The sequence below is a fragment of the Phalangium opilio genome, unplaced genomic scaffold, assembly GCF_054372755.1.
Source record: "Phalangium opilio isolate 3A_F unplaced genomic scaffold, DU_Popi_V2 ptg000017l_1, whole genome shotgun sequence".
NCBI lineage: Eukaryota > Metazoa > Arthropoda > Arachnida > Opiliones > Phalangiidae > Phalangium > Phalangium opilio.
This window is the reverse complement of record NW_028324151.1, coordinates 13,944,023-13,956,859: the sequence shown is the minus strand read 5'-3', so window position 1 is coordinate 13,956,859 and position 12,837 is coordinate 13,944,023.

The window sequence follows — 12,837 nt, the reverse complement described above, 5'->3', positions numbered from 1 at the left end:
TGGTGTTAAGTTTTATAAGTAACGTAAAAAGTCAGAGTTTTTCCACAATACCTGAAGACCATTTAATTTTTGGGCTTCCGTTGCGCAATGGTTATCGCGTTCATCTGTTAACCGAAAGTTTGGTGGTTCGAGCCCACCCAGGAGAGGTGTTGTGGGGTCTCAGATGTAGCGTAAAAAGTCAGTGTTTTTCCACAATACCTGACGAAAGTTTAATTTTTGGGCTTCCGTGGCGCAATGGTTGGCGCGTTCAGCTGTTAAATGAAAGGTTGGTGGTTCGAGCCCACCCAGGAGAGGTGTTGTGGGGTCTCAGATGTAGCGTAAAAAGTCAAAGTTTTTCCACAATACCTGAAGACCATTTAATTTTTGGGCTTCCGTTGCGCAATGGTTATCGTGTTCATCTGTTAACCGAAAGGTTGGTGGTTCGAGCCCACCCAGGAGAGGTGTTGTGGGGTCTCAGATGTAGCGTAAAAAGTCATAAGTTTTCCACAATACCTGACGACCATTTAATTTCAGAGCTTCCGTGGCTCAATGGTTAGCACGATCGGCTTTTAACCGATAGTTTGGTGGTTCGAGCCTATCCAAGAGCGTTGTTGTGAGGTCTCAGATGTAACGTAGTAAGTCAGTGTTTTTCCACAATACCTGACGAACGTTTAAGTTTTGGGCTTCCGTGGCGCAATGGTTGGCGCGTTCAGCTGTTAACCGAAAGGTAGGTGGTTCGAGCCCACCCAGGAGAGGTGTTGTGGGGTCTCAGATGTAGCGTAAAAAGTAATAAGTTTTCCACAATACCTGACAACCATTGAATTTCTGAGCTTCCGTGGCTAAATAGTTAGCGCGTTCCGCTGTTAACCGAAAGGTTGGTGGTTCGTGCCCACCCGAGAGCGGTGTTGTGAGGTCTCAGATGTGACGTAAAAGGTCAAGGTTTTTCCACAATACCTGACGTCCATTTAATTTTTGGGCTTCCGAGGCGCAATGGTTATCGCGTTCATCTGCTTACCGAAAGGTTGGTGGTTCCAGCCCACCCGGGAACGTTGGTGTTAAGTTTTATAAGTAACGTAAAAAGTCAAAGTTTTCCCACAATACCTGAAGACCATTAAATTTTTGGGCTTCCGTTGCGCAATGGTTATCGCGTTCATCTGTTAACCGAAAGGTTGGTGGTTCGAGCCCACCCAGGAGCGGTGCTGTGAGGTTTCAGATGTTACGTAAAAAGTCAAAGTTTTTCCACAATACCTGACGTCCATTTAATTTTTGGGCTTCCGAGGCGCAATGGTTATCGCGTTCATCTGCTTACCGAAAGGTTGGTGGTTCCAGCCCACCCGGGAACGTTGGTGTTAAGTTTTATAAGTAACGTAAAAAGTCAAAGTTTTCCCACAATACCTGAAGACCATTTAATTTTTGGGCTTCCGTTGCGCAATGGTTATCGCGTTCATCTGTTAACCGAAAGTTTGGTGGTTCGAGCCCACCCAGGAGAGGTGTTGTGGGGTCTCAGATGTAGCGTAAAAAGTCAGTGTTTTTCCACAATACCTGACGAAAGTTTAATTTTTGGGCTTCCGTGGCGCAATGGTTGGCGCGTTCAGCTGTTAAATGAAAGGTTGGTGGTTCGAACCCACCCAGGAGAGGTGTTGTGGGGTCTCAGATGTAGCGTAAAAAGTCAAAGTTTTTCCACAATACCTGAAGACCATTTAATTTTTGGGCTTCCGTTGCGCAATGGTTATCGCGTTCATCTGTTAACCGAAAGGTTGGTGGTTCGAACCCACCCCGGGGCGGTGCTGTGAGGTTTCAGATGTTACGTAAAAAGTCAAAGTTTTTCCACAATACCTGAAGACCATTTAATTTTTGGGCTTCCGTTGCGCAATGGTTATCGCGTTCATCTGTTAACCGAAAGGTTGGTGGTTCGAACCCACCCCGGAGCGGTGCTGTGAGGTTTCAGATGTTACGTAAAAAGTCAAAGTTTTTCCACAATACCTGACGACCATTTAATTTCAGAGCGTCCGTGGCTCAATGGTTACTGCGTTCGGCTTTTAACCGATAGGTTGGCGGTTCGAGCCCATCCAAGAGCGTTGTTGTGAGGTCTCAGATGTAACGTAATAAGTCAGTGTTTTTCCACAATACCTGAAGACCATTTAATTTTTGGGCTTCCGTTGCGCAATGGTTATCGTGTTCATCTGTTAACCGAAAGGTTGGTGGTTCGAGCCCACCCAGGAGAGGTGTTGTGGGGTCTCAGATGTAGCGTAAAAAGTCATAAGTTTTCCACAATACCTGACGTCCATTCAATTTTTGGGCTTCCGGGGCGCAATGGTTATCGCGTTCATCTGTTTACTGAAAGGGTGGTGGTTCCAGCCCACCCGGGAACGTTGGTGTTAAGTTTTATAAGTAACGTAAAAAGTCAGAGTTTTTCCACAATACCTGAAGACCATTTAATTTTTGGGCTTCCGTTGCGCAATGGTTATCGCGTTCATCTGTTAACCGAAAGTTTGGTGGTTCGAGCCCACCCAGGAGAGGTGTTGTGGGGTCTCAGATGTAGCGTAAAAAGTCAGTGTTTTTCCACAATACCTGACGAAAGTTTAATTTTTGGGCTTCCGTGGCGCAATGGTTGGCGCGTTCAGCTGTTAAATGAAAGGTTGGTGGTTCGAGCCCACCCAGGAGAGGTGTTGTGGGGTCTCAGATGTAGCGTAAAAAGTCAAAGTTTTTCCACAATACCTGAAGACCATTTAATTTTTGGGCTTCCGTTGCGCAATGGTTATCGTGTTCATCTGTTAACCGAAAGGTTGGTGGTTCGAGCCCACCCAGGAGAGGTGTTGTGGGGTCTCAGATGTAGCGTAAAAAGTCATAAGTTTTCCACAATACCTGACGACCATTTAATTTCAGAGCTTCCGTGGCTCAATGGTTAGCACGATCGGCTTTTAACCGATAGTTTGGTGGTTCGAGCCTATCCAAGAGCGTTGTTGTGGGGTCTCAGATGTAACGTAGTAAGTCAGTGTTTTTCCACAATACCTGACGAACGTTTAAGTTTTGGGCTTCCGTGGCGCAATGGTTGGCGCGTTCAGCTGTTAACCGAAAGGTAGGTGGTTCGAGCCCACCCAGGAGAGGTGTTGTGGGGTCTCAGATGTAGCGTAAAAAGTAATAAGTTTTCCACAATACCTGACAACCATTGAATTTCTGAGCTTCCGTGGCTAAATGGTTAGCGCGTTCCGCTGTTAACCGAAAGGTTGGTGGTTCGTGCCCACCCGAGAGCGGTGTTGTGAGGTCTCAGATGTGACGTAAAAGGTCAAGGTTTTTCCACAATACCTGACGTCCATTTAATTTTTGGGCTTCCGAGGCGCAATGGTTATCGCGTTCATCTGCTTACCGAAAGGTTGGTGGTTCCAGCCCACCCGGGAACGTTGGTGTTAAGTTTTATAAGTAACGTAAAAAGTCAAAGTTTTCCCACAATACCTGAAGACCATTTAATTTTTGGGCTTCCGTTGCGCAATGGTTATCGCGTTCATCTGTTAACCGAAAGTTTGGTGGTTCGAGCCCACCCAGGAGAGGTGTTGTGGGGTCTCAGATGTAGCGTAAAAAGTCAGTGTTTTTCCACAATACCTGACGAAAGTTTAATTTTTGGGCTTCCGTGGCGCAATGGTTGGCGCGTGCAGCTGTTAAATGAAAGGTTGGTGGTTCGAGCCCACCCAGGAGAGGTGTTGTGGGGTCTCAGATGTAGCGTAAAAAGTCAAAGTTTTTCCACAATACCTGAAGACCATTTAATTTTTGGGCTTCCGTTGCGCAATGGTTATCGCGTTCATCTGTTAACCGAAAGGTTGGTGGTTCGAACCAACCCAGGAGCGGTGTTGTGAGGTTTCAGATGTTACGTAAAAAGTCAAAGTTTTTCCACAATACCTGAAGACCATTTAATTTTTGGGCTTCCGTTGCGCAATATTTATCGCGTTCATCTGTTAACCGAAAGGTTGGTGGTTCGAACCCACCCCGGAGCGGTGCTGTGAGGTTTCAGATGTTACGTAAAAAGTCAAAGTTTTTCCACAATACCTGACGACCATTTAATTTCAGAGCTTCCGTGGCTCAATGGTTAGCGCGTTAGGCTTTTAACCGATAGGTTGGCGGTTCGAGCCCATCCAAGAGCGTTGTTGTGAGGTCTCAGATGTAACGTAATAAGTCAGTGTTTTTCCACAATACCTGAAGACCATTTAATTTTTGGGCTTCCGTTGCGCAATGGTTATCGTGTTCATCTGTTAACCGAAAGGTTGGTGGTTCGAGCCCACCCAGGAGAGGTGTTGTGGGGTCTCAGATGTAGCGTAAAAAGTCATAAGTTTTCCACAATACCTGACGTCCATTCAATTTTTGGGCTTCCGGGGCGCAATGGTTATCGCGTTCATCTGTTTACTGAAAGGGTGGTGGTTCCAGCCCACCCGGGAACGTTGGTTTTAAGTTTTATAAGTAACGTAAAAAGTCAGAGTTTTTCCACAATACCTGAAGACCATTTAATTTTTGGGCTTCCGTTGCGCAATGGTTATCGCGTTCATCTCTTAACCGAAAGTTTGGTGGTTCGAGCCCACCCAGGAGATGTGTTGTGGGTCCTCAGATGTAGCGTAAAAAGTCAGTGTTTTTCCACAATACCTGACGAAAGTTTAATTTTTGGGCTTCCGTGGCGCAATGGTTGGCGCGTTCAGCTGTTAAATGAAAGGTTGGTGGTTCGAGCCCACCCAGGAGAGGTGTTGTGGGGTCTCAGATGTAGCGTAAAAAGTCAAAGTTTTTCCACAATACCTGAAGACCATTTAATTTTTGGGCTTCCGTTGCGCAATGGTTATCGTGTTCATCTGTTAACCGAAAGGTTGGTGGTTCGAGCCCACCCAGGAGAGGTGTTGAGGGGTCTCAGATGTAGCGTAAAAAGTCATAAGTTTTCCACAATACCTGACGAAAATTTAATTTCAGAGCTTCCGTGGCTCAATGGTTAGCACGATCGGCTTTTAACCGATAGTTTGGTGGTTCGAGCCTATCCAAGAGCGTTGTTGTGAGGTCTCAGATGTAACGTAGTAAGTCAGTGTTTTTCCACAATACCTGACGAACGTTTAAGTTTTGGGCTTCCGTGGCGCAATGGTTGGCGCGTTCAGCTGTTAACCGAAAGGTAGGTGGTTCGAGCCCACCCAGGAGAGGTGTTGTGGGGTCTCAGATGTAGCGTAAAAAGTAATAAGTTTTCCACAATACCTGACAACCATTGAATTTCTGAGCTTCCGTGGCTAAATAGTTAGCGCGTTCCGCTGTTAACCGAAAGGTTGGTGGTTCGTGCCCACCCGAGAGCGGTGTTGTGAGGTCTCAGATGTGACGTAAAAGGTCAAGGTTTTTCCACAATACCTGACGTCCATTTAATTTTTGGGCTTCCGAGGCGCAATGGTTATCGCGTTCATCTGCTTACCGAAAGGTTGGTGGTTCCAGCCCACCCGGGAACGTTGGTGTTAAGTTTTATAAGTAACGTAAAAAGTCAAAGTTTTCCCACAATACCTGAAGACCATTTAATTTTTGGGCTTCCGTTGCGCAATGGTTATCGCGTTCATCTGTTAACCGAAAGGTTGGTGGTTCGAGCCCACCCAGGAGCGGTGCTGTGAGGTTTCAGATGTTACGTAAAAAGTCAAAGTTTTTCCACAATACCTGACGTCCATTTAATTTTTGGGCTTCCGAGGCGCAATGGTTATCGCGTTCATCTGCTTACCGAAAGGTTGGTGGTTCCAGCCCACCCGGGAACGTTGGTGTTAAGTTTTATAAGTAACGTAAAAATTCAAAGTTTTTCCACAATACCTGAAGACCATTTAATTTTTGGGCTTCCGTTGCGCAATGGTTATCGCGTTCATCTGTTAACCGAAAGATTGGTGGTTCGAGTCCACCCAGGAGAGGGTTTGTGGGGTCTCAGATGTAGCGTAAAAAGTCATAAGTTTTCCACAAAACCTGACAACCATTGAATTTCTGAGCTTCCGTGGCTAAATGGTTAGCTCGTTCCGCTGTTAACCGAAAGGTTGGTGGTTCGAGCCCACCCGGGAGCGGTGTTGTGAGGTCTCAGATGTGACGTAAAAGGTCAAGGTTTTTCCACAATACCTGACGTCCATTTAATTTTTGGGCTTCCGAGGCGCAATGGTTATCGCGTTCATCTGCTTACCGAAAGGTTGGTGGTTCCAGCCCACCCGGGAACGTTGGTGTTAAGTTTTATAAGTAACGTAAAAAGTCAAAGTTTTCCCACAATACCTGAAGACCATTTAATTTTTGGGCTTCCGTTGCGCAATGGTTATCGCGTTCATCTGTTAACCGAAAGTTTGGTGGTTCGAGCCCACGCAGGAGAGGTGTTGTGGGGTCTCAGATGTAGCGTAAAAAGTCAGTGTTTTTCCACAATACCTGACGAAAGTTTAATTTTTGGGCTTCCGTGGCGCAATGGTTGGCGCGTTCAGCTGTTAAATGAAAGGTTGGTGGTTCGAGCCCACCCAGGAGAGGTGTTGTGGGGTCTCAGATGTAGCGTAAAAAGTCAAAGTTTTTCCACAATACCTGAAGACCATTTAATTTTTGGGCTTCCGTTGCGCAATGGTTATCGCGTTCATCTGTTAACCGAAAGTTTGGTGGTTCGAGCCCACGCAGGAGAGGTGTTGTGGGGTCTCAGATGTAGCGTAAAAAGTCAGTGTTTTTCCACAATACCTGACGAAAGTTTAATTTTTGGGCTTCCGTGGCGCAATGGTTGGCGCGTTCCGCTGTTAAATGAAAGGTTGGTGGTTCGAGCCCACCCAGGAGAGGTGTTGTGGGGTCTCAGATGTAGCGTAAAAAGTCAAAGTTTTTCCACAATACCTGAAGACCATTTAATTTTTGGGCTTCCGTTGCGCAATGGTTATCGCGTTCATCTGTTAACCGAAAGGTTGGTGGTTCGAACCAACCCAGGAGCGGTGTTGTGAGGTTTCAGATGTTACGTAAAAAGTCAAAGTTTTTCCACAATACCTGAAGACCATTTAATTTTTGGGCTTCCGTTGCGCAATGGTTATCGCGTTCATCTGTTAACCGAAAGGTTGGTGGTTCGAACCCACCCCGGAGCGGTGCTGTGAGGTTTCAGATGTTACGTAAAAAGTCAAAGTTTTTCCACAATACCTGACGACCATTTAATTTCAGAGCTTCCGTGGCTCAATGGTTAGCGCGTTAGGCTTTTAACCGATAGGTTGGCGGTTCGAGCCCATCCAAGAGCGTTGTTGTGAGGTCTCAGATGTAACGTAATAAGTCAGTGTTTTTCCACAATACCTGAAGACCATTTAATTTTTGGGCTTCCGTTGCGCAATGGTTATCGTGTTCATCTGTTAACCGAAAGGTTGGTGGTTCGAGCCCACCCAGGAGAGGTGTTGTGGGGTCTCAGATGTAGCGTAAAAAGTCATAAGTTTTCCACAATACCTGACGTCCATTCAATTTTTGGGCTTCCGGGGCGCAATGGTTATCGCGTTCATCTGTTTACTGAAAGGGTGGTGGTTCCAGCCCACCCGGGAACGTTGGTGTTAAGTTTTATAAGTAACGTAAAAAGTCAGAGTTTTTCCACAATACCTGAAGACCATTTAATTTTTGGGCTTCCGTTGCGCAATGGTTATCGCGTTCATCTGTTAACCGAAAGTTTGGTGGTTCGAGCCCACCCAGGAGATGTGTTGTGGGTCCTCAGATGTAGCGTAAAAAGTCAGTGTTTTTCCACAATACCTGACGAAAGTTTAATTTTTGGGCTTCCGTGGCGCAATGGTTGGCGCGTTCAGCTGTTAAATGAAAGGTTGGTGGTTCGAGCCCACCCAGGAGAGGTGTTGTGGGGTCTCAGATGTAGCGTAAAAAGTCAAAGTTTTTCCACAATACCTGAAGACCATTTAATTTTTGGGCTTCCGTTGCGCAATGGTTATCGTGTTCATCTGTTAACCGAAAGGTTGGTGGTTCGAGCCCACCCAGGAGAGGTGTTGAGGGGTCTCAGATGTAGCGTAAAAAGTCATAAGTTTTCCACAATACCTGACGAAAATTTAATTTCAGAGCTTCCGTGGCTCAATGGTTAGCACGATCGGCTTTTAACCGATAGTTTGGTGGTTCGAGCCTATCCAAGAGCGTTGTTGTGAGGTCTCACATGTAACGTAGTAAGTCAGTGTTTTTCCACAATACCTGACGAACGTTTAAGTTTTGGGCTTCCGTGGCGCAATGGTTGGCGCGTTCAGCTGTTAACCGAAAGGTAGGTGGTTCGAGCCCACCCAGGAGAGGTGTTGTGGGGTCTCAGATGTAGCGTAAAAAGTAATAAGTTTTCCACAATACCTGACAACCATTGAATTTCTGAGCTTCCGTGGCTAAATAGTTAGCGCGTTCCGCTGTTAACCGAAAGGTTGGTGGTTCGTGCCCACCCGAGAGCGGTGTTGTGAGGTCTCAGATGTGACGTAAAAGGTCAAGGTTTTTCCACAATACCTGACGTCCATTTAATTTTTGGGCTTCCGAGGCGCAATGGTTATCGCGTTCATCTGCTTACCGAAAGGTTGGTGGTTCCAGCCCACCCGGGAACGTTGGTGTTAAGTTTTATAAGTAACGTAAAAAGTCAAAGTTTTCCCACAATACCTGAAGACCATTTAATTTTTGGGCTTCCGTTGCGCAATGGTTATCGCGTTCATCTGTTAACCGAAAGGTTGGTGGTTCGAGCCCACCCAGGAGCGGTGCTGTGAGGTTTCAGATGTTACGTAAAAAGTCAAAGTTTTTCCACAATACCTGACGTCCATTTAATTTTTGGGCTTCCGAGGCGCAATGGTTATCGCGTTCATCTGCTTACCGAAAGGTTGGTGGTTCCAGCCCACCCGGGAACGTTGGTGTTAAGTTTTATAAGTAACGTAAAAAGTCAAAGTTTTCCCACAATACCTGAAGACCATTTAATTTTTGGGCTTCCGTTGCGCAATGGTTATCGCGTTCATCTGTTAACCGAAAGTTTGGTGGTTCGAGCCCACGCAGGAGAGGTGTTGTGGGGTCTCAGATGTAGCGTAAAAAGTCAGTGTTTTTCCACAATACCTGACGAAAGTTTAATTTTTGGGCTTCCGTGGCGCAATGGTTGGCGCGTTCAGCTGTTAAATGAAAGGTTGGTGGTTCGAGCCCACCCAGGAGAGGTGTTGTGGGGTCTCAGATGTAGCGTAAAAAGTCAAAGTTTTTCCACAATACCTGAAGACCATTTAATTTTTGGGCTTCCGTTGCGCAATGGTTATCGCGTTCATCTGTTAACCGAAAGGTTGGTGGTTCGAACCAACCCAGGAGCGGTGTTGTGAGGTTTCAGATGTTACGTAAAAAGTCAAAGTTTTTCCACAATACCTGAAGACCATTTAATTTTTGGGCTTCCGTTGCGCAATGGTTATCGCGTTCATCTGTTAACCGAAAGGTTGGTGGTTCGAACCAACCCAGGAGCGGTGTTGTGAGGTTTCAGATGTTACGTAAAAAGTCAAAGTTTTTCCACAATACCTGAAGACCATTTAATTTTTGGGCTTCCGTTGCGCAATGGTTATCGCGTTCATCTGTTAACCGAAAGGTTGGTGGTTCGAACCCACTCCGGAGCGGTGCTGTGAGGTTTCAGATGTTACGTAAAAAGTCAAAGTTTTTCCACTATACCTGACGACCATTTAATTTCAGAGCTTCCGTGGCTCAATGGTTAGCGCGTTCGGCTTTTAACCGATAGGTTGGCGGTTCGAGCCCATCCAAGAGCGTTGTTGTGAGGTCTCAGATGTAACGTAATAAGTCAGTGTTTTTCCACAATACCTGAAGACCATTTAATTTTTGGGCTTCCGTTGCGCAATGGTTATCGCGTTCATCTGTTAACCGAAAGGTTGGTGGTTCGAACCCACCCCGGGGCGGTGCTGTGAGGTTTCAGATGTTACGTAAAAAGTCAAAGTTTTTCCACAATACCTGAAGACCATTTTATTTTTGGGCTTCCGTTGCGCAATGGTTATCGCGTTCATCTGTTAACCGAAAGGTTGGTGGTTCGAACCCACCCCGGAGCGGTGCTGTGAGGTTTCAGATGTTACGTAAAAAGTCAAAGTTTTTCCACAATACCTGACGACCATTTAATTTCAGAGCGTCCGTGGCTCAATGGTTACTGCGTTCGGCTTTTAACCGATAGGTTGGCGGTTCGAGCCCATCCAAGAGCGTTGTTGTGAGGTCTCAGATGTAACGTAATAAGTCAGTGTTTTTCCACAATACCTGACGTCCATTCAATTTTTGGGCTTCCGGGGCGCAATGGTTATCGTGTTCATCTGTTAACCGAAAGGTTGGTGGTTCGAGCCCACCCAGGAGAGGTGTTGTGGGGTCTCAGATGTAGCGTAAAAAGTCATAAGTTTTCCACAATACCTGACGTCCATTCAATTTTTGGGCTTCCGGGGCGCAATGGTTATCGCGTTCATCTGTTTACTGAAAGGGTGGTGGTTCCAGCCCACCCGGGAACGTTGGTGTTAAGTTTTATAAGTAACGTAAAAAGTCGGAGTTTTTCCACAATACCTGAAGACCATTTAATTTTTGGGCTTCCGTTGCGCAATGGTTATCGCGTTCATCTGTTAACCGAAAGTTTGGTGGTTCGAGCCCACCCAGGAGAGGTGTTGTGGGTCCTCAGATGTAGCGTAAAAAGTCAGTGTTTTTCCACAATACCTGACGAAAGTTTAATTTTTGGGCTTCCGTGGCGCAGTGGTTGGCGCGTTCAGCTGTTAAATGAAAGGTTGGTGGTTCGAGCCCACCCAGGAGAGGTGTTGTGGGGTCTCAGATGTAGCGTAAAAAGTCAAAGTTTTTCCACAATACCTGAAGACCATTTAATTTTTGGGCTTCCGTTGCGCAATGGTTATCGTGTTCATCTGTTAACCGAAAGGTTGGTGGTTCGAGCCCACCCAGGAGAGGTGTTGAGGGGTCTCAGATGTAGCGTAAAAAGTCATAAGTTTTCCACAATACCTGACGAAAATTTAATTTCAGAGCTTCCGTGGCTCAATGGTTAGCACGATCGGCTTTTAACCGATAGTTTGGTGGTTCGAGCCTATCCAAGAGCGTTGTTGTGAGGTCTCAGATGTAACGTAGTAAGTCAGTGTTTTTCCACAATACCTGACGAACGTTTAAGTTTTGGGCTTCCGTGGCGCAATGGTTGGCGCGTTCAGCTGTTAACCGAAAGGTAGGTGGTTAGAGCCCACCCAGGAGAGGTGTTGTGGGGTCTCAGATGTAGCGTAAAAAGTAATAAGTTTTCCACAATACCTGACAACCATTGAATTTCTGAGCTTCCGTGGCTAAATAGTTAGCGCGTTCCGCTGTTAACCGAAAGGTTGGTGGTTCGTGCCCACCCGAGAGCGGTGTTGTGAGGTCTCAGATGTGACGTAAAAGGTCAAGGTTTTTCCACAATACCTGACGTCCATTTAATTTTTGGGCTTCCGAGGCGCAATGGTTATCGCGTTCATCTGCTTACCGAAAGGTTGGTGGTTCCAGCCCACCCGGGAACGTTGGTGTTAAGTTTTATAAGTAACGTAAAAAGTCAAAGTTTTCCCACAATACCTGAAGACCATTTAATTTTTGGGCTTCCGTTGCGCAATGGTTATCGCGTTCATCTGTTAACCGAAAGGTTGGTGGTTCGAGCCCACCCAGGAGCGGTGCTGTGAGGTTTCAGATGTGACGTAAAAAGTCAAAGTTTTTCCACAATACCTGACGTCCATTTAATTTTTGGGCTTCCGAGGCGCAATGGTTATCGCGTTCATCTGTTTACCGAAAGGTTGGTGGTTCCAGCCCGACCGGGAACGTTGGTGTGAAGTTTTATAAGTAACGTAAAAAGTCAAAGTTTTTCCACAATACTTGAAGACCATTTAATTTTTGGGCTTCCGTTGCGCAATGGTTATCGCGTTCATTTGTTAACCGAAAGGTTGGTGGTTCGAACCCAACCCAAAGCGGTGCTGTGAGGTTTCAGATGTTACGTAAAAAGTCATAGTTTTTCCACGATACCTGACGACCATTTAATTTCAGAGCTTCCGTGGCTCAATGGTTAGCGCGTTCGGCTTTTAACCGATAGTTTGGTGGTTCGAGCCCATCCAAGAATGGTGTTGTGAGGTCTCAGATGTAGCGTAAAAAGTCATAAGTTTTCCACAATACCTAACAACCATTGAATTTCTGAGCTTCCGTGGCTAAATGGTTAGCTCGTTCCGCTGTTAACCGAAAGGTTGGTGGTTCGAGCCCACCCGGGAGCGGTGTTGTGAGGTCTCAGATGTGACGTAAAAGGTCAAGGTTTTTCCACAATACCTGACGTCCATTTAATTTTTGGGCTTCCGAGGCGCAATGGTTATCGCGTTCATCTGCTTACCGAAAGGTTGGTGGTTCCAGCCCACCCGGGAACGTTGGTGTTAAGTTTTATAAGTAACGTAAAAAGTCAAAGTTTTCCCACAATACCTGAAGACCATTTAATTTTTGGGCTTCCGTTGCGCAATGGTTATCGCGTTCATCTGTTAACCGAAAGGTTGGTGGTTCGAGCCCACCCAGGAGCGGTGCTGTGAGGTTTCAGATGTTACGTAAAAAGTCAAAGTTTTTCCACAATACCTGACGTCCATTTAATTTTTGGGCTTCCGAGGCGCAATGGTTATCGCGTTCATCTGCTTACCGAAAGGTTGGTGGTTCCAGCCCACCCGGGAACGTTGGTGTTAAGTTTTATAAGTAACGTAAAAAGTCAAAGTTTTTCCACAATACCTGAAGACCATTTAATTTTTGGGCTTCCGTTGCGCAATGGTTATCGCGTTCATCTGTTAACCGAAAGATTGGTGGTTCGAGTCCACCCAGGAGAGGTTTTGTGGGGTCTCAGATGTAGCGTAAAAAGTCATAAGTTTTCCACAA